Source organism: Vombatus ursinus, unplaced genomic scaffold (assembly GCF_900497805.2).
Source record: "Vombatus ursinus unplaced genomic scaffold, bare-nosed wombat genome assembly UNPS02007612.1, whole genome shotgun sequence".
In the NCBI taxonomy this organism is placed as follows: domain Eukaryota; kingdom Metazoa; phylum Chordata; class Mammalia; order Diprotodontia; family Vombatidae; genus Vombatus; species Vombatus ursinus.
Window position 1 is genome coordinate 3,374,455 of NW_020947390.1, and position 20,195 is coordinate 3,394,649.

The window sequence follows — 20,195 nt, forward strand, 5'->3', positions numbered from 1 at the left end:
GTGATTGAAACTAAAAATAATCAACACCAAATATTGAGATTAAGGCAGCATCACATATACATATAGTCTAACATTTAACCTTGGAAATGAAAATGTCTTAAAGGTGATATTGGGATAACAGAAGGTTTTGTTGACCAATAAAGAATAAGGAGAGAAAACATTTGTCAGTTTTCCTTTGTAGGTGCATCAAGGGAAAAGGATGTTCTGGCTCTAGTCAGGTCTCTCTCTAGAGTGGAAAAGGATAGATGTAAATGTAGCATTGGACATAAAATCATAAGGACTTCTTAGATGAACTAGCTCAACTCTCTCATTTTAGATTAAGATTAATCACAAGTGAAATTAATATTGCACTCAGTTTTCCCTGACATCAAGCCTAAATTTTTTCCATGGTCAACTTCTACCCATTGCTCTCAGTTCTGACCTCTGGACAAAACAGACCAAGTTATACAATTATAGAATTGTTGGAAGGTATAGCAACAGTTACCTAATCCGATTCATAGCCTGAAGGGAACCCCATTATTACATACCTGATAGTCATCTAGACTCTGTTTAAGGAGTTCTAGTAAAGGAGAACCCACTACTTTCTGAGGCATCCCAGTCCACTCTTGGTCAGTTGTAATTGTTAGGAAGTGTTTTGTTTTGTTTCATTTTCCCTGATATTAAACATAAATTTGTCTCTTTTGCAACTTCCACACATTCCTGGGTCTGCCCTCTGGTGCCAGACAGAATAAATCCTAATCCCTCTTCTATGTGATAGCCCTTCAAATACATGAGGATCATTATAATATTCTCCCTGAGTCTTCTCTTTTCCAAGTTATCCCCAGTTACACCAGTTCTAGCACTTTTTCCTAAAAGTATTAGATGAAATTTATTGCTAGTGTAAAATTTTGGAGTGGAACCCTAAGGTCTTAAGAGACCTCAAGGTCTCCAGGTATTATTTTTTTTTCATTTGCCAGATTTGACTGTACACATTAAGGTATTCAACTAGAGTTAAACACAAATCTAGATAATTTCCATTAACTGTCCCATTCCATTTCCATTTTCCAGGACTCTCCTGCATCAGTGGAGGCAGCTGTGGAATAGTGGACTGAAAGTTGGTCTTGAAGTGAGGAAAATCTGAGTTGAAATTTCACCTAGCTGTTACCCTAAGTAAATCATTTCACCTCTATGTGCCTCAGTATCCTTATCTGTAAAATGAGGAGGTAAGACTTGGCTTCCCCTCCATTATAATGGCTGTACCTTTGTATGGACATATTAGTTTGTTTATTGCCTCTCCCACCAGAATGTGAGCTCCCCAAGAGAAAAAAAATGTTTTTGTCTTTCTTTGTATCCCCAGTATCTAGCACAGTGCCTTATACATACAAATGCTTGTTGACTGACTGACTTCAACCTATCTTCTTCTGAAATGGACTTAAGGTCATTCTCCATTTGACTTTCTCTCCCTTACATACCCTGCAGCTTCTCAGTGTCCTTCCTACACTTGTGGTACCTAATTATCTTTGCTCTGATTTTATATTCACTAAGCAATCATTTAGTTCCTTGAATGGATCAAACTGTTTGTGACACCATAGCTATAATCCAAACCATGCCTGACCAGGCAAGGATGCCAAAACAGCATTCACAAAGAATTTTGACCAGGCTGTTTAGAGGTGTCTTTGAAGTATATTTCTGATTTGCTTCTCATGGACAATTTGTCTCGTTAGCTAGTGCTATAATCCCAGAGTTCTAATCAAAGTTATGGCATATCTACATAGGCTATCTAAATTAATCAGTTAGGAGATGAACCTTCCTATCAAAGTTAATATAAAATTGACTGCTCATAAGACACAAGATATGGAACCACCATATATGTCAGAGAAATGGTAGAATGTGTATTTTTGTCAAAAACTTGGATTCTTGTAAGTTGACAGCATGGATTAAGAAAGGACTAGAAGGTGCTGAACTGCCTGCGTTAGTTTCAGTTACATCCATATGGTGTTGATCAATGAGGAAGTGTTCCTAAAAATCAGGGAAGAAATTTTAACTCCTTAGCCCTGGTCATAGAGATCCACAAATATTGGTACAAAATAACACTCAAGGAGTAAAATCTTTCAGTCACTTGGGAGTCAATGAAAAATGAAGTATATAAAAACTTCCCTAAAGGGCAACATGAAAAATGAGGTGGTCTGCTGATCAAGGTCAGCAAATATATCAAATGAAGCTTGTGAAAAGACACTGAGAGAGTCAGAGTAAACATGAGTCAGTAAAATCTGTCACCACACACACACACAAATACACACACACACTCAGATTTTGTCTCTGGCTTTGGGTATGATCTTGCCACTCCATGTGCTCTCTTCTCCAAAGTAAGGGTTCAGAACAATGCCAATTTCATATCACATCTACCAGGGCTTCATCATCATAGTCCCCATACTACTGATAGCAATACATGAGGATCACTACTGCATTCACTCTCCTGGTTCAAAGCCTATCAGTCTGTATATAGTCCCAACTCCTACTTTCATCATGTTCCCAATCCCTCCAAATTCCCATCCATAGATCTGAAATTCACCCTCAAATTGCCCAGATATCTACACTGAAACATACCTTCCTCCACCACCACCATCACATAGTTTCTGACGCTCACTCCACTGACAAAGAGCTGACTCACATCCCATTAAATGCACACTGACTCAAAGACCTATTACTTGCCCACACTGAACTGTCACAAATGCCCAAGGGTGAGCTTCTAATCCTGCCTACTCCTCACCTACTTTCCTGAATGCCAGCATCAGCTATATAGCAAAAAATCACAAAATCATAGGTTTTTAGAGTTGGAAAGGATCTCCTGAACTATCTAGGCTAATTCATGCCTGAATGAAAATCCCTCTCTGTTATATCTGAAAAGTGACAATCATCAGCTATGTTCCCACTTGACTTCCTGTCCCCTCCCCAAGTCTTCTATTCTACAGCATATGTACTGATTTCTCTCTTATCTCAATGGAGATGTTTCTCTACGATCCTATAGAAAGCTTACAACTCTCTTCACTTTTGTTCAGCTAACTGCCTAGACTAACAGCTAGTGTTCACCAGGGAAATACATGAGTGATCTGAATCCCACAAACATGTTTCAAGGAGTCAATTAACATTCACCAACACCAACACCACCATTACCACAAGTATCCATCAAACATATTCTTGTCCTTCCTGAATGGATGTTTTCCTAAGAAGCAAACGCTCTGTAGTACTCCCTGAGGGCTACATGATAAAGCCTCCCCAAACTTCCTGCCCCCAACTCTGTGATCCATTCCAATTTTGGATAACAGGTAGGTGGCATAGCGGATAGAGTGCAGGGCCTGGAGTCAGGAAGACTCACCTTCATGAGTTCAAATCCGGCCTCAGGCACTTACTAGCTGTGTAACCATGAGAAACTCACTTAACTCTGTTTGCCTCAGTTTCCTCATCTGTGAAATGAGCTGGAGAAGGAAATGACAAATCTCTCTAGTATCTTTGCCAAGAAAACCCCAAATGGGATCACAACAATGCAGAGATATGACTGGAAACGCCCAACAATCACAACAAACCCACACCCTTCAGAACTCTCAATCCTTCAGACCTCTGCATGTAAGGGTAATTCTCCGTGCTCTGAAGGAATGGTGGAGGGGATGTTCTTCCCTCCTCCCTCCCTAGATTTTAGCTTTCAAGGCTTATCTGTATCTGTGTGGGACCAACTCCTATTTTTTGTCTTATTTCTTTAGGTACAAGATCATGAGGTCTTGAAAAGGTAACTGGCATCTCTCTGCCTTCCCAGGCACCTGAGCAGAATGGTATCTGATACAAGAGCATTTGTGGCCCTGATAATAGCAGCAACAGCAACAGACTGGTGAGAGGGAAAGAGTTGCCCACAGAGAGAAAAGCCCCTGGGAAAAAAGAGCCCATTTGGCATTGATCAGACTGCATTCAATGGATGTGAAATGTAAAATAGCTACCAATCAGCCTTGCTACTAAGATCCCATGCATGTAAGCTTGCCAAGTAATTGTGCTCCATTCTCTGATTCTTTATTGCTTTGCAGTTCTCTTCCTCTATGGAAATAAAGCCACCTGTTCCACGCTCAATTCATTTTTGCACTCTGGCTACCTTTTTTTACTTCCTTCCAGCTGTGGAGGACCCTTTAGGCTAAAGTAAAAAATAGAATAATTCCTCAGGATGTTGAGTTGGGGGTGGAATTGAAGCACTGGAAGCCTCATTCCCCTGATGAGGAGACAGACAACCTCAAAGTAATGAACCCAGAGCAAACCCTGAGAGCATGTAGATGACGGGGATTAACAAAGGTAGACAACCCCCATGGCCTCAGCCTAGCAGTGCCTGGCCAGCCTAAGCTATAAATGACCATTCCTGACCCTTCTTCCTCTGGTACACATAGTTCACACAGATTCCTCACCTTCACAGCTGTCCTCCAAACCTGGACAGACTAAGATCCTAGAACCCCATCCGTTAAATTATTTAACTCTCAGAACATTCCTCTTTACTTCAGAACAGCCCATCTCCAGAATTTTCACCACTGTACACATCCCCTAAAGAGGCAGCAATAAATAGTAGCCTGGTTTTAATTCCTGTCTTTGACACAAAGTGTGTATATTGTAAGTTATTTAACTTCCTAGTGCCACAGACAACTTTCTAAGACCCTATATGCACAGATGAAGGAATGTTTCCATACTCAGAATTTCCCACACTGATGAAATTACAGAGCCAGACCATTAAAAAAAAATATTCTCCTAACTCTGAAAGAACTCCCTTACTTTGAGTATAATCATTCTTCTATTGATATAATGCCAACTCAAAAGCTATCTTGCAACCCTTTTATCACCTTTTCTACTCTTCCACTGAATTTTCATGGGTTATAAAAAAATTATGTGATCTGGTCTTTGCCTTCAAAATGTTTATTACTAGATTGTAAGGATAAGGCCCATATTTTATTCATCTTCTTATACCCCCCCCAATAACTAGCAAAGGACATTATACAGAATATGTGCTTGGTAAATGTATTGATTGAGTGAATCAATCAATTGATTGACTATGATTAATAATCAATAGGACATGAACAAGAACATGTCTTAGCATGTCCATTGATGAAATTAAGGTGCTTGGGCTTTTGTCTCCTTTTAATATATACTTTATTAAAATTAGTTTCTAGAAAAGTTCTGTTTTACAAACACCAGATATGTCATATCCAAATGATGCTCTTAGTATGTAAACCATTGTCCTTTTCCACTAAACTTTAGATTGGGCAATTGAAATATCCAGCACTGTCTGATTCTGAAAGAAAAATAGTCATCCAGAGAAGCAAAAGCCATTTATGGGAATGTTTGAGTTACCGGTCAGTAAGCACAGACTTTTTGAAAACCAGTCATCTAACTGGAAAAATTGAGGGAAAGAGAGTGGGGGAGTGGGGACAGGGAAGGAGGAAGTAGGAAGGATGTTTTCATGAACTCAGAGCTGACAGCTTATACATATTGTGCTGATTTCTATAAACGTTTTTGCTTTTGGGTTAGCCTAATGATGCTTTTTTCTGAAAAAGTGTTCTCTTGTGAACTTTCTACCACCCTGTTCCCTTGAATAGCAACTTAACTATATTTGGTGCATTTGGTTTGTGGTATAAGCCTTTGATCAAGATTTAAGCATCCTGTTACCTCACATAAAAATCAAATTCCTTGGGCAAGAACATAGGAATCATTTTGATCTTTAAATATTAGTGGAATTTTGGTTCAAAAGTGGACAGAGAGGTTGAATGGAGAGAAATCAGCTGGAATAACAAACAAGTAGTAGTAGTATTAGAAAGATTACTAGAAACCCATCACTGAATGCCAGTAGTGTCTTCAATTAAGTTTATTTGGCTTTACTCATAAACTTCTTCAAATAAACCATTGCTAAGGTTTTGTTCCTTAACTAAACAATATTTAGAACATATTTTTGTCCTTCTAAGTAGAATTGAAGGGTATGTGATAGATGAGAATTTCATAAAACCAAAGCTAGTGAAGAATTGTCATCATCATCCATAAGTTATAACACTTTTTTTTTAACTTCTAAGTGATGCATTTTACCCTTCATGACCTGTAATAGGCAAGGTACTATCTCCCACAGCATCTAATTTACAAGCATATGAACCAAGAGCAAATGAATTGGTTTCCATTTCATTGACAATGATCTCTATGTTCTTGAACTAATTTTAATTCGTGTCCTTTCTACAGTGTCCCCAAACCCACCGCTTATTGAACAAACACACATCAGGGTGAGTGGAGAGTATGGTTCTTGTTTGTATGCTTACATAGTCTCATTCATGTGGCCACTTCCTCCACTAAGAAAGATTACCACCTGTCTCTCCACACCTTCTACTCCTGCAGGATTCTTACAGATGCCTTTCCAGAAGTTTTCCATGGATAATGTGTTCAATATATTGATCTGATCTCTCACTCTCACTAAAGGATGCACCCTTTTAGTCACCCATTTTCTTGATGCTATCTTTTATATTTTCATGCTGCCTGTCATTGTTGGTGGTGATTTGTGACTAATACTCATCAATATGCTCCATTGGCCTCGTCTTCAAAAACCCAGAACCACTTCTACACTTCAATGAGGCATTTGAGCAGTGTTTTAGTGGGGGTATAAGAAGAAAATTGGCATTGAAAAGACAAATTTGGAATCACAGAAAGAACTAAGCAGTTCCCAAAATTGATCTAGTTGTTCCTGTTTAGTACTGGGCCCAACTCTTTGTCTATCTGCTATGCCTTTTCCTGACACAGGTACTAATGGAGTAATTCAATGGGCTACCTATCCAACTGATTTCATAATCTGGGAAACAGGGTTTCTTTATTTAATTAGTTATTTTTTCCCTGCTTAGTTTACAAAACTGACCTCCTCTGAATGACTGTAGATCCCACTGAGAAGGCCCAGGACTCAATACAATAAGCACAATGTCATCTGCAAACAGTGATACCTGGAATCTTCCATCTACAGGAAACTTCTCTTCTATTTGGACTTTATGTAGTAATCTTCCATGACATTGTCCAAGACTTTTGGTGAGCCAGAGTGCCTGTTTCATGTTTTATTTGATGTTGATAGTTAGAGGACCTTTGAACAAAGTTATCTGCAATACTGAGTGTACCTTTTCTTATCTTCCCTAAACATTAAACCACATACTCCTTGCTCCTCACTGCTACTCCCAGAACTTCCTGTGCCCTGCCAGTCAAACACTCTTTGAAGTTCTCTCCATCTATCTATATCACCCAATCTAGATCCTAGTTGAAATTATATTATCTGTCCCCATGCCATTGTCCATCCTTTCTGAAAGAATTTAATGCCTACTTCACAGTCAAAGTGACCCATTTATAAAGGGAGCTGACATTTGGATACCAGAAAATGATAAGTAAAAGGAAACAGCACAGCTGACTAGTACCCACAACTATTCCAATGAAGACATAGAAAGGGCATCATATCAGCTCTTAATTGGGAAATCCAAGAAATCACAGCTTCATTTTTTTTGTCTAGGCCAGGTCATACAGGAAGAGAGGCAGAGGTCTGTGAAGGCTGGAGATAGGGCCTAGCCAGGAAGATACCACCCAAACATTCCAGTGCTGGGTCTGAACAGGAGCAAGAAGTGGCCCCAGATTCCCAAGGGGCAGGTCTGACACTCTGCAAGGGGCAGAACAAGAGATAAGTGATAGCATTGTGGATGGTACCCAGGAGCTGGGTAGTAGATGCAGTGTAGACAGAAGGACAGCAACATCTGGGCAAGGAGCAGTTGTGGGCAGAAGCTATGTATTTGGCAAGGAGCAAGAAGAGAAACAAGCAGCTGGTGTGTGACTTGGATTGTAGAGTTGTTTTAGATTCAGCACCTAGGCATTTGTAAAGCCTATAGTTGAATAACCAGGGCAAGAATTTCAAACCAAGGGGAAGCCCATAGTTGTGTTGCTTTGAACCTGAAAAGCCTATCAGATAAATAACAAGGGGCTGAGGCCAGCAGCACTCTACTACAGCTCCAACTGTGGACAAGCCTACAGTTGTGTCACCAAGACCAAAACCAGGGCTAGACGTGTGTAAAACTCAAACCAAAAGGCAGCAATCAGATTTTTGCCCTAGGTCAGACCATCCTGGATATAATAAAAGCTTGCAGGAACCATCTGAGGTCACTGGGATCCATGAAGAACATAGTACAAAATACCAGAAGAAAGCAGTAGTATAACCCTCCCTCACCCAGCCCCTGACAATACAAATAAGGACCAAACAAGGACCAAACTTTTACTCTAAAGATATACAGAGCATAACCCTAAAAAAAAGTTCCCATTTCAGAAGTAAAGCTAGAAGAGGGAGTAAACAAACAAAAGAGATAATACCCTAAGGAGATAATATGGTGATAGGAACACACAAAACACAAAATCAGAAGAGAATGACTCCAAAACACCAACAAGCAAAACCTTAGTGAAAAAACACACCTTAAACACAAGTGCAACTAGAATTGCTAGAGGAAATGAAAGATGAGGTTTTTTGGGGGGGGTGGTTGTTTCTTTTTTTAAGGAGTCAAATGATTTTATAAATGAATGTTCTAGAGAAAATCACTAAAAAAGAAATAAGAGTTCATGCAGAAAGACATGAAAGATGAATTACTAACTTAGTACAAGAACCTCATCCAGACTTCTTGAAAGTCAAACTTTCAGACTTCTTGGATCAAACAGAAGATAATATATTTATGAGGCAACAATATATATCAAAACAAAGTCCAATACTGAAAAAATAGAAGAAAGTATAACCAGATCAAGGAGAGATGACTTAAAAATAACTGTATGACCTGAAATCCATAACCAAAAAGAAGAGCTTGACTATCATATTTCAAGAAATAAATAAAGAAAACCAGAGGATAAAGTGAAAATAGAAAGAACCCCCCACTTACTTCCTAGAAAAAACCTGCAAATGAAAACTCTCAGAATCATAGGGGTTAAAGGTGGGGATGGGGGAAGGAGAAACTGTGACTGGATGTAGGTGAAAGAGAGGAGGAACATGGGAGCAGAATCAGATTGCATCATGTAATAGGGCTGAGCACATCACTCTCTCACCAGCCCTGTCTTTGTAAAGAGAGGGTAGAAAGCAAAAAGAGAAAAAAACCTAAAAAAATAAGATGAAGGAAAATACATGCTAATGGTCATAACTATGAATATTAACCCTATGAACTCACCCATAAAATAAAAGAGGGAAACAAAATGAATTAGAAAGCATAACATAACAATTTGTGATTTATAAAGTACACATGAAACATAAAAATTTGCACAAAGTTAAAATAAGAGGCTATCAAAAAATCTATTACACTTCAGCCAAATCCTAAAAGGTAGGGGTATCAATAATGAAGCTAGGCAAGGCAATAGCAAAAATGGACTTGATTAAAAGAGAAGCCTAAAAGGTACCATAGATAAGGAACTAATATCAATATTTAATATATATTCATCCAATGGCATACATCTAGATTCTTAAAGGAAAATCTCAACAATATATAGGAGGAAATAAATAATAAAACCATAATGTAGCCCTTCCTGACTTGATACATCTAACAAAAAATAAATTAAAAGATATTAAAGACCTGAATAAGTTAAATATGATAGCCTTCTGACAATTATTGAATAGGAATAGAAATTAATTTACATATTCTTCAGTTGTACATGGCACCTTTTCAAAAATTTACTGTGCTTAAGAGTGCTGGAACTGGAATCAGGAAGATCTGAATTCAAATCCAGCTGCAGAGCACTAGCCATATGACCCTGGACAAGTCACTTAACCTGTCTGCCTCAGTTTCCTCTGACCTCTTGTTGTGAGGATAAAATATATTTGTAAAATTCTTTGCAAACTTTAAAGCAGCATATAAATGCAAACTGTTATTATTATTGCATTAGGGCATAAAAGCCTCAGAAATAAATGCTTAAAAGCAAAAATATTAATCATATCTTTTACTGAGCATAATGAGATTAAAATTATATTCAATAAGAAGTCATTGAAGAAATTAAAATTAAAGACTAAATAAGAATCCTTAAGAAATGGTAGCTCAAAGAACAAATTATAGGAACACTAGACTATTTCATTAAAGATAATAATAACAATGAAACTAATACCAAAATTTTCAGGATGCAGCCAAAATACTCCATAGAGGAAACTTAACTTATCTCTAAATATTTCATCTGAAAAAGAGAGTAGAATTTAACAGATTGTGTACGCAACTAAAAAAAATAAACTTTTTTAGAAAACCAACAAATTTTAAAAGCAAAAAATATTTGTAGCATCTTTTTTTGTGGTAGTAAAGAACTGAAAACTAAGGGCTGCTTATCAATTAGAAAATGGCTGAAGAAATTATGAAATCTGAATGTAATAGTATTGTCCTAAGAAATTATGAAAGGAGCCGTTTCAGAGAAACCTGAGAATCCTTATACAAACTGGTGCAGAGTGAAATTGGAACCAGGAGGAGTATTCAATAACAACATTACAAAAATAAATGACTCTGAAAGACTTAAGAATTATGATCAATACAATGACCAATCCTGACACCAGAGAATCATTGATGAAACATACTACTGTCATCCTGACGGAGAGGTGATGGGCTTAGAATGAAAAATGAGATATGCATTTTTAATATGATCAATTCAGGAATCTGTTTTGCTAGGTTATTCATATGTGTTTCGAGACTTTTGTTGTTGTTTTTTTTTCCTCCAATTTTGGATGGAGGAGGCAGAGACAAAGAAAATAAATTTTAATAAGATTAAATGATATAATAGCTGACATTTTTATTCTGCTTTAAAATATTCTGAACACTTTACACATTCTTTTCTAACACTTACAACAACTCTATAAGGTAAGTACTTCGGGTACGGGCATCACCATTTTACAGAGCAGAAAACAGTTTGTGACTGCTCGTAATCACCCAGTCAGTTTCTGAGGTGGGGTTTTAATCTAGATTCCTTGACTAACTACAACACCCCAGCCATGATGCCATTTGTTATTCTCTGAATCTGGTTTTCCATCTACCATTTCTGTCCCTTTGCAAATGAAGTCCTCAACTTCTGGAAAGCACTCTAATCACCTTCTCTCAGGATCACTAGCTTCCATCAAGGCTCAGTCCTTGTGCCTCCTCCTATGAGAATCCTTTGCTGATTCTCCCTAGATATCTCCCAACTCAAATGAATATGTACACATTTATCTGTTTACATCTTGAATTTCCCTAGTAAGATTTAAACTCCTTGGACACAGTAATTATTTTTTGTTGTTTCTGTATCCCTAGAGTTTAGCACAATGCCTTCTAAATAGTGCTAATTGAAATGGATTGGATTAATTTGATGGAATAGGATTGGATAGGATGTGAGGGGGAGGGGTGGGGTGGAATAGCCAGCTTTTTTACTCCACTATTGCTTTTTGTTGGTTTTGAGGTTGTTAGTTCTAGTAATCTTCCATCAGTTTTCAAGTAAATTCATAATCTAACATTTTATCTTGTTTAGTTGCTAAATTTCTCCAGTAGGCAAAGAGATCAAGTGTTTACCAGTAGAGGATGTTTCTAAATTCTTTTGGCTGCCTCATTGTAGTGACTATTTTGTATCATTTAAACTAAGAAAGGATGACAATTAAATTAATATATTTATTTATATGTATTTCCCAATTTTCAGAGGCAAGTTTATGTAAATATGCATTTCTGAAGATATTATAACTGCCCACATTCTTATCTTGTATCTGGTATTTTTTGATATGTATAGTGGAATTGCATATTCCAAAGCTTCTCATTCATACATATTTATATACTTTCATTTATGTGGGGCTACTATGTTGGGCAGCGGATAGAGATTAGGATCTGGAGTTCAAATCCAGCCTCAGATTCTTAACCAGCTGTGTGACCCTGGACAAGTCACAATCTCTGTTTGCCTTACTTTCCTCATCTATAAAATAGGGATAATAATAACTCCCTCCTAGGGTTGTTGTGAAGAGGATCAAATGAGATGTGATTGTAAAGCTATTAGCACAGTTTCTGGCACATAATAAGTGCTATATAAATGTTAGCTATTATTATTATTACCATAATTCATATCATAATAACAATTCTTTTTAAATTTTATTTGCTTTAATAGTCTTTTTTCTTCTCTTTCTTCTTTACATAATATTCTTTTATCTCTATCATCCTGATGAGGGTTAAGTCTCCCTTCCTCTACCTCAGATTCCTATTTTTCCCCTTGTAAAGTCTTGCTTCTGTTTTCTTTAGGGCATTCCACTTTCCTTAACAACCCTGGGACATGAAGAGTCTCCGAGTTCCTTCACCTTCTCTTCAAGGAAAGAGAGATCAGCCCACATGGCACATAGATAACAGTCAGTAGACTGTGAGAGAAATACAGACCTTACATACTTGATACAAGTCCCTAAAGCTGGAAGGGAACTTGGTGATCATCCATTCCTACCCAGGATACACAAAAGTGGGGCAGAGGAGGTTGGTGGGATATCATTCTATATTAAGAATGTATGCTCATGTGAGGAAATCTAGGAACCAGATGGAGTAAAGCATGACAGAGTATTTGGGTGAAGGCCAAAGGAAGGAGAAACAGAAGTAATTTTGTCATTGGAGTGTACTCAGAGAACCTGCATGGAAAGAAGAAATACATGAGGAGTTTGGGAACCAGATCATAAGTCTGACAGGAAGGTATTACATCAGAATGACTGTGGACTTCAGTTATCCAGACATCTGCTGGAGTTCTCTCGTTGCCAAAAGCAGAGCAGCTAATAACTTGCCTTAGTGAAAGTCGGTTATTTCTTCCTTCAAGAGGTGGCTGAACCAATGAGGAGAAAGTTGATTCCAGCTCCCGATTCTTACTAAAAAGGACACTAGTTGCTAGACTATAAAAGATGGAAACCTTGAAGGGGAAGTGACTGCTCAACACTGGACTTTGTGATAGAGAAGGCAAGGAACTCCTGACATTGTCTGAGATGTATCAAAGATTTAGGAAAAGCACATTTCAAAGAGTTCAGAGGACAGATAGGTAGGATCTCAGGGAGTACAATGCTCCAGGGGAAATCATCCCAGGAGAGAGAGAAAAGCTCAAGAGTGAGATCTGGAATACACAAAGGTGAATAATTCCAATGAGGAGAAAATTGGGATTTGTCTGAAGAAGCTGATGCATATACACACTCAAGTAACTCACCAACAAATTTAGTTTAAAAAAGAAAGGTATAAAAGATGGAAGTTATTTATGGTACCAGAGAATGAATAAGATTGTAGCATTATCCTATTAAAAATAGTGAGAGGAGGGGGTCGCCTGTGAAGTGCCAGCTGCGGCATAGTCCTCAGTGTGGAAGAAACCACGAATGAGTCAGAGAGAGCCAGGGCACAAGGGAGCCTGTGTGCGGCTGTGGCCCTGTCTTCTCCTTCCGGCTCCTGGGCTGGGTCACGAGCTCAGTCCCATGGTGTGCACCAGCCCCTGGGCTACAATGACTGTGTACCCCCAGGGCTCCCGCCCAGCCCGGCCCAGGGATGGGATCATGACATATATGACAATATGCACCTTAGCCTGAAGAAAAGGCACAATGTCCAAAAAACATTCTTAAAAGTCTGTGAGGGTAAGCCCAGGAAATCACGCAGTCATCAGGGCACAGGTTGGGTGATGTGGAATGTGATCCCCTTCTTGGTGAAAATGAGAATTGTGATTCTTCATCATCCTCATCCTCATCTGAAGCTGACACAGCAGACAGGATTTGGTTCCTCCAGGATGGCTGTGATGACATGGCTTCTAGTTGTCTATGCAGACTTTGTTGTGACTTTTGTCATGTTGCTGCCTTCCAAAGACTTTTGGTACTCTGTGATCCACGGTGTTGTTTTTAACTGCTTAGCAGTTCTAGCCCTGTCACCTCATCTGAGAACTATGCTAACTGACCCTGGGGCAGTATCCAAAGGCAATGCTACTAAAGAGTACATGGAGAGTCCGCAGTTAAAGCCTGGTGAGGTGACCTACAAGTGTCCCAAATGTTGCTGTGTTGAGCCTGAGCATGCACACCACTGCAGCATTTGTAAGCCATGTATTCTGAAGATGGATCACTACTGCCCATGGGTGAACAGTTGTGTGGGAGAAAATCAGAGGTTTTTTTGAACTCTTTATCATATATATAGCCCTATCTTAAGCTCCTGCCCTGATTCTGTGTAGATTTCAGGATGGTTTTTTTTTTCCCTGTATCTGAGGGAAGTGGACTGAATGCAGTGATTTTTCTCCACCTGTAACTGTAATCCTACTGATCTTCTTGTGCCTAGAGGGTCTTCTCATTTTCAAGGCAGTCATGTTTGGCACTCAGATCCACTCAATATGACACGACAAAATGGAGATTGAAAGACTGAAAAGTGAAAAGCCAACTTGAGAATGGAGGCTCTGATGGGAAGGGATATGAAGTCTGTTTGGGGAGGCTAGCCTTCAATTCTATGGATGGATCCTTTTGCAGCATTTCAAATCAGAAGTTTCCTACTGAAGTCAAAGAGAGGTGGTCCAGAATTTTCTGTGTGAGGCCCACCTTTCCATACTGAAACTTGCAAATGTACTCTAGGTTATTTATTTGGGGTTTGAAAGCCTGTCGACATATAATCTGTGACCAATAGGGACTGAACCAACACAAACCAGTTGCTCGTAGCAAGCAGAATTTTATGCATTTATTGTCACAGAGATCACAAATTTTCCAAAATGTTAACTGGATGCTGTACCACTAATGAAAGGCATGTGGCCACACTAAAGAAGTCAAATGTCATTGTTCTACTGTGAGATTATGATTTTTGTTAAATCTTTTTCATTTTATCAAATGTTGTTTAGGGTATTACATATACTATTTTATTAAAAATCCTGTGTACTGAAAAAAAAATAGTGAGAGGAGCACTAAAGATAAGAATAGAAAACAGCAAAAAGGGTTTCTTTTAACTATACTGGAAGAAAAAGCAGGCTTAAAGAAAGGACTGGACCTCTGTTGGGGGGGGAGATGAAACAACAATAACAAAAAAAAAAGGGAGAAGGCAGAGTGTTTGGTTCTTACTCTGTTTCTAGGTGGCACAACGAATAGAGTGTTGGACCTGGAGTCAGTAAGACCTGAGTTCAAATCCAAACTCAGGCACTTAATAGCTGTGTGACCCTGAGCAAGTCATCTAACTTCTGTTTGCCTCAATTTTCTCATCTGTAAAGTGGGAATAATAGCACCTACCTCCAAGAGTTGTCATGAGGATCAAATTAGATATTTTTTAAGTGCTTTGCAAACCTTGAAGCTAAATGTTAGCTATTACAATTGTCTTTTCTCTGAAAAAGAGAATGATGGAACAAAAATGGTTGACAAGGAGTAAATACCCAAGATTAGCAATGAGATGGCAAGACAGCATTTAGATGACCTTGATTATGACATCCTAACTCAGATGTGATTACTGAGCCAGTGTAAGTAACATTTGAAAGATTGTGGAAAACAGGAGAGGTACGCCAAGAATAGAGAAGGTCAAATGTTTTCCCAATTTTCAAAAAAAGGGAAAAGAATAGAATCTACACTTCACAGGCCAGTGAGCTTAGCTGAGACAAAGTGAGGACTCAGTTAATGAAACTTATCATGGGCCATTAAGGGAGCTCACTGGAAAGAAAAGTTAGGAATACCTGTCTTCCCTTCTTTGCTATCCTGTATCCTTCCTATATGGGATATAGTAAATAGAATTTTAAATCTCTTAAGAAAATCCACCTGAGTGATTTGTTATAGTAGTACCTAACATTTATATAGCACTTTAAAGTTTACAAAGCATTTCATATATATTATATCTTGTGAACATCATATCTTGTGGTTTGCACTACAAGTATTATCTACATTTTAGTCAATCAATAAACATTTATTAAAAACCTACTGTGATATTTAAAAAGTTCGAGAGACATAGTTTCTGGGTAATTAATCATTTTATTAATAATACTAGCATTTTATTAATAAAAAGGAATGGTCATTTGACTATCTCTCTCAGACTAAAGACAATCATGGTGGTGGGCTCATGGTTTATATGCCTTTGGAAAAGTGGGTGTTCCAGAGGGTGACAATCAACTCTGACTGGTTAACAATTAACTAGAGAATGAATATTACAACAAGAGGTGGACCTATTCTGATGAAGGACTTGGGGATGTAACTTAAATTATGTCATTTACTTCTAAATTACCCCCAGCTTTGGGCATTCTAATCAAAGAATTTATCCCCACCCAAACCTGAGTAGAACACAATGGGCAGGAATTCACCTAGATAAGATAGTCTAGGTGGGGTAAATTTTTCCAGAGGTCAATAATGTCCTTGAAAGGCTCTGCTTTGAACAAGGAAATGGGACAAGGAGAAATGGATCTCCCCCATAACCGATTATTAATAATCATTTCTCTCACCTACTAGGTGCCAGGTACTGTGCTAAGTGCTGGGGATAGAAAAAGGCAAAAGACAGCTCCTCAAGGAGCTTACAATTAAATGGGAGGTTAAAAAAAGGTCAAATTAAACATGAATACACACACACACACACATATACATACACAAGCTATATGCAGAATAAATAGGAAGTATTTCACAGAGGGGAGGCACTAGAATTAAGAGCAGGTGAGGAAAGCTTCCAGTCAAAGAAGGAATTTTATCTGGAACTTAAAGGAAGGTAGGGAGATCAGTAGTTAGAGCAGAGAATGGAGAGCAATCTAAGCATGTGTGACAGCCAGAGAAAATGCTCAGAACAAAGAGATGGAGTATCTTGTTCATGGAATAGCCAGAGGACCAGAATCACTGAATTGAAGAGTACATTTCAGGGAGTGATATATAGAAGACTGGAAAGGTAGGAGAGGGTAGGGTAGGCTTTGGATGTCAAACAGAGCATTTGGTAAGGTAACAAGCTCAGGAAGATTAAATGATTTGCTCTTGGCCACAAAGCTAGTGACCAACCTTATGCCAGAAGCTAGATTTGAATATAAGCTTACCTATCCCCATTTTCAGCTCTTTTCTCTGCTTTGTCATTTCCTCACTGTTTATTATTTTCATCAATGTTTCAGAGCCATCTGGTCCCCACCCTAAAGAAGAGAGAATACATTGATCTGTAATCTGCTCTGCTTCTAAGCAAAAGCAGAGTAACCACACAAATGATTTAAGAGAACTTGCTATTAGATTGACTACTACAGCTTAGTGCACATTTAGTGTGTGCTTCTGTTTAGATTGCTCTAATTGTAATTACAAATGCATCTTCTGATTTATATTTTATCAAATCTGCAAATGAGTCTGCTTTACCAGGCCCTGAGCATCTACATTGTCTAGCTCCGTAGATTTAAGTCATGAAAATTCCCTCAGGATTTCAGCATCTGAAAACTTAGCTATTGGTTTCAAGGATGTTTTCTGGATATGGAAATTTATTTTCCCCCCACAGGAAAAAAATTCCATCTGATATTCTATATGAATAAAACTTCTAGCAATTTCTTATAGGATTTCTGGAACTGGAAAAGCTCTTAAGAGAATATCTAGCCCAAGCTTCCTTTTATTTTGCTGATAAGGAAAATGAAGCACAGAAATTTTCAGTTACTTGACCAAGGTCACCCAGATAACAAACATCCAGGATCCAAATCCAGCTCCTCCAATTCCAGATCCAGTTCTCCTGCTTCTTCACCTCCTGCCTTTTCTGAGTAAGTACCCTGTGTTTTGGAAAAAGGAAAAGGTCTATACCTTCCATACCAACCCATCAGGCTGCTCCCTAACAAATGAGTGAGCAATTAAAATAATTTGGAAATAATTCAGCAAAATGTTGAAAGCATAGTTAAATACAAAGAACTCATTTCACTATCATTTTTAAAATAAAAATTAAAGAAAACATCCAGCTGGTCTTTCTTTAGAGAAAAGTCATTTGTGATGGTTCAAGGGGCTATTTGAGCTTTGAATTGTAGAGTGACGAAGAGGAGTGAAGATAAGATGGAGAAATGGTCACAGTGGGAAGAAGCACATTTTTACTTCATGGTTCTGGGCCTTAACAATTACCCACTATAGCCTGACAGATTCTGAATCAGTTGACCTTCAGAAAGGCGCAAAGCTTATGTTTTGGGTCAGGCTATTGCCAAAGGCTAACAAAGCAGATGTCTTCTAACTCTTCATAGTTGGCACTCTTAATAAACTGAACCTAAACAAATACTAAAAAACCAAGTTTAACACAAATTAGCATAAACTAGTATATGGACTTTGGAAATGTTCTAGATGAAATAAATAAATTCTACAAAAATTCAGAGTAAAACCTAATAGATTTATAGAGTTCTACATGATATACATGAGAATGGACAAATGGATGAAAAATATCCACCTCTCTTTTATCCAAAAACACCTCATTTTCCCATTATGTAGGAGATAAAAATAAAACCAACCTCTTCTACTCTCATTCCCCTGGAAATTTTTTTTTGCCCCTAATAATCTTCAAAATAGTTTAATGCATTGCCAATGCCAAGATGGAGGAGTGAGGAAGGAATGTTCTGAAGTTCTCCCAAATTCCCCTCTAAACAACTAGAAAACCACATCAGGCTTGATCTAGGAGCAGGGAGGCAGCTTACTAGCATGGTGGAAAAGCTTGGTCTCACTGGGCTGGGAAGGGGTGAGATCCAAGAGCAGCAACAGAAGTCAGCCTCACAGCAGGGGGCTGGCAGCAAGGCTCCAAGTCTGGAGCAATCCACAAGTGACCCCCTGTCCTCCTGCAAACCAGCAGCCCTTTAGGCAAGTGAGCAATCTGAGCAGAGCAGCAAGGCTCCACCCTAGCAACCCCACCCCCAGCACAAGTCACCAGCTAGGCCTTGACATCATTGCTGACTAGTAGTGGAGCCCTTACCCAGGACTGCCCAGCAGCAGGGCCCTACCCTTGGGGCAGACAGCAACAAGAGTCCTCCTCCAGAGCCATCCACCAGAAGGCTCTGTTACCACAGCAACCCAGGAGCAAAGCCTCACCCCTGAAGCAAGCCAACCCCACAGCATCTAAACCCCACACCCAGGAGAGGCCAACAGGAAACCCCCCACCCCCAGTACAAGCCAGAATGGAAGCCCACACCCCAGGGAAAGTAAGCAGATGAGCCCTGAAGCCTAAGGAAAGGCAGCAATAAAACCCAGAGCTCCAGCACAAAAAGCTTGGGACAGTGCAAGACCAGAGCCCAACCCTCACATAAATACACAAAGTAGCCAAAAAAGACAGAAAAAAAAAAGCAAAAAAGAAAAATAGATCTTGACTATAGAAAGTTATTATTGTGATAGGTGGGATCAAGACATAAACTTAGAATAGGACAACAGTGTCAAAATGGCTACATGTGAAGCCTCAAAGGAAAAATATAATTTGGTCTTAAGCCCAAAAAGAATTACTAGAAGAGCTTAAAAAGGATTTTAAAAAGCAAATTAGAGAAGTAGAAGAAAAATTCTGAAAATAAATGAGAGTAAAATAAAAGAATCATGAAAATAAAGTCAATAGCATGGGAAAAGATATACAAAAATTTACTGAGGAAAATAACTCCCTAAAAAATAAATTTGGCCAAATGGAAAAGGAAGTTCAAAAGCTCACTGAAGAAAATAATTCCTTAAAAATTAGAATTGAACAAGTGGAAACTAATGACTCTATAATAAATCAAGATGAAAACAAAATTATGTAACAAAATTAAAACAAAATTAAAAACAAAATTATAAAACAAAATTTAAAAACAAAATTATAAAAACCAAATTTTAAAATTATAAAACCAAATTTTAAAAAAAAAATAGAAAAAATGTGAAATTTCTCATTGGAAAAACAACTGACCTGGAAAATAGATCCACAAGAGGTAATATAAGAATTATTAGATTATCTGAAAGCCATGATAAAAAAAAGGGACTGGAAAGCATCTTTCAAGAAATTATCAAAGAAAACTGCCCTGATACATCAGAACCAAAGGGCAAAATAGAAATTGAAAGAATCCACCAATGACCTGAAAGAAATCCCAAAATTAAAACTCCCAGGAACATCATAGCCAAATTCCAGAGCTCACAGATCAAAGAGAAAGCATTTCAGGCAGACAAAAAGTAACAATTCACATATCATGGAGCTATAGTCAGGATTACACAGAATTTGGCAGCTTCCACATTAAAGAACTGGAAGGCTTAGAAAATGATATACCAGAAGGTTAATGACTTGGGACCACAACCAAGAATCACC

At 38.3% G+C, this 20,195-nt stretch overlaps 1 pseudogene; it reads left to right on the top strand.

Annotated features, from left to right (window-relative positions):
- The first annotated feature begins 13,351 nt into the window (after positions 1 to 13,351).
- Positions 13,352 to 14,442, top strand: LOC114033893 (annotated as a pseudogene).
- Positions 14,443 to 20,195: the final 5,753 nt, after the last annotated feature.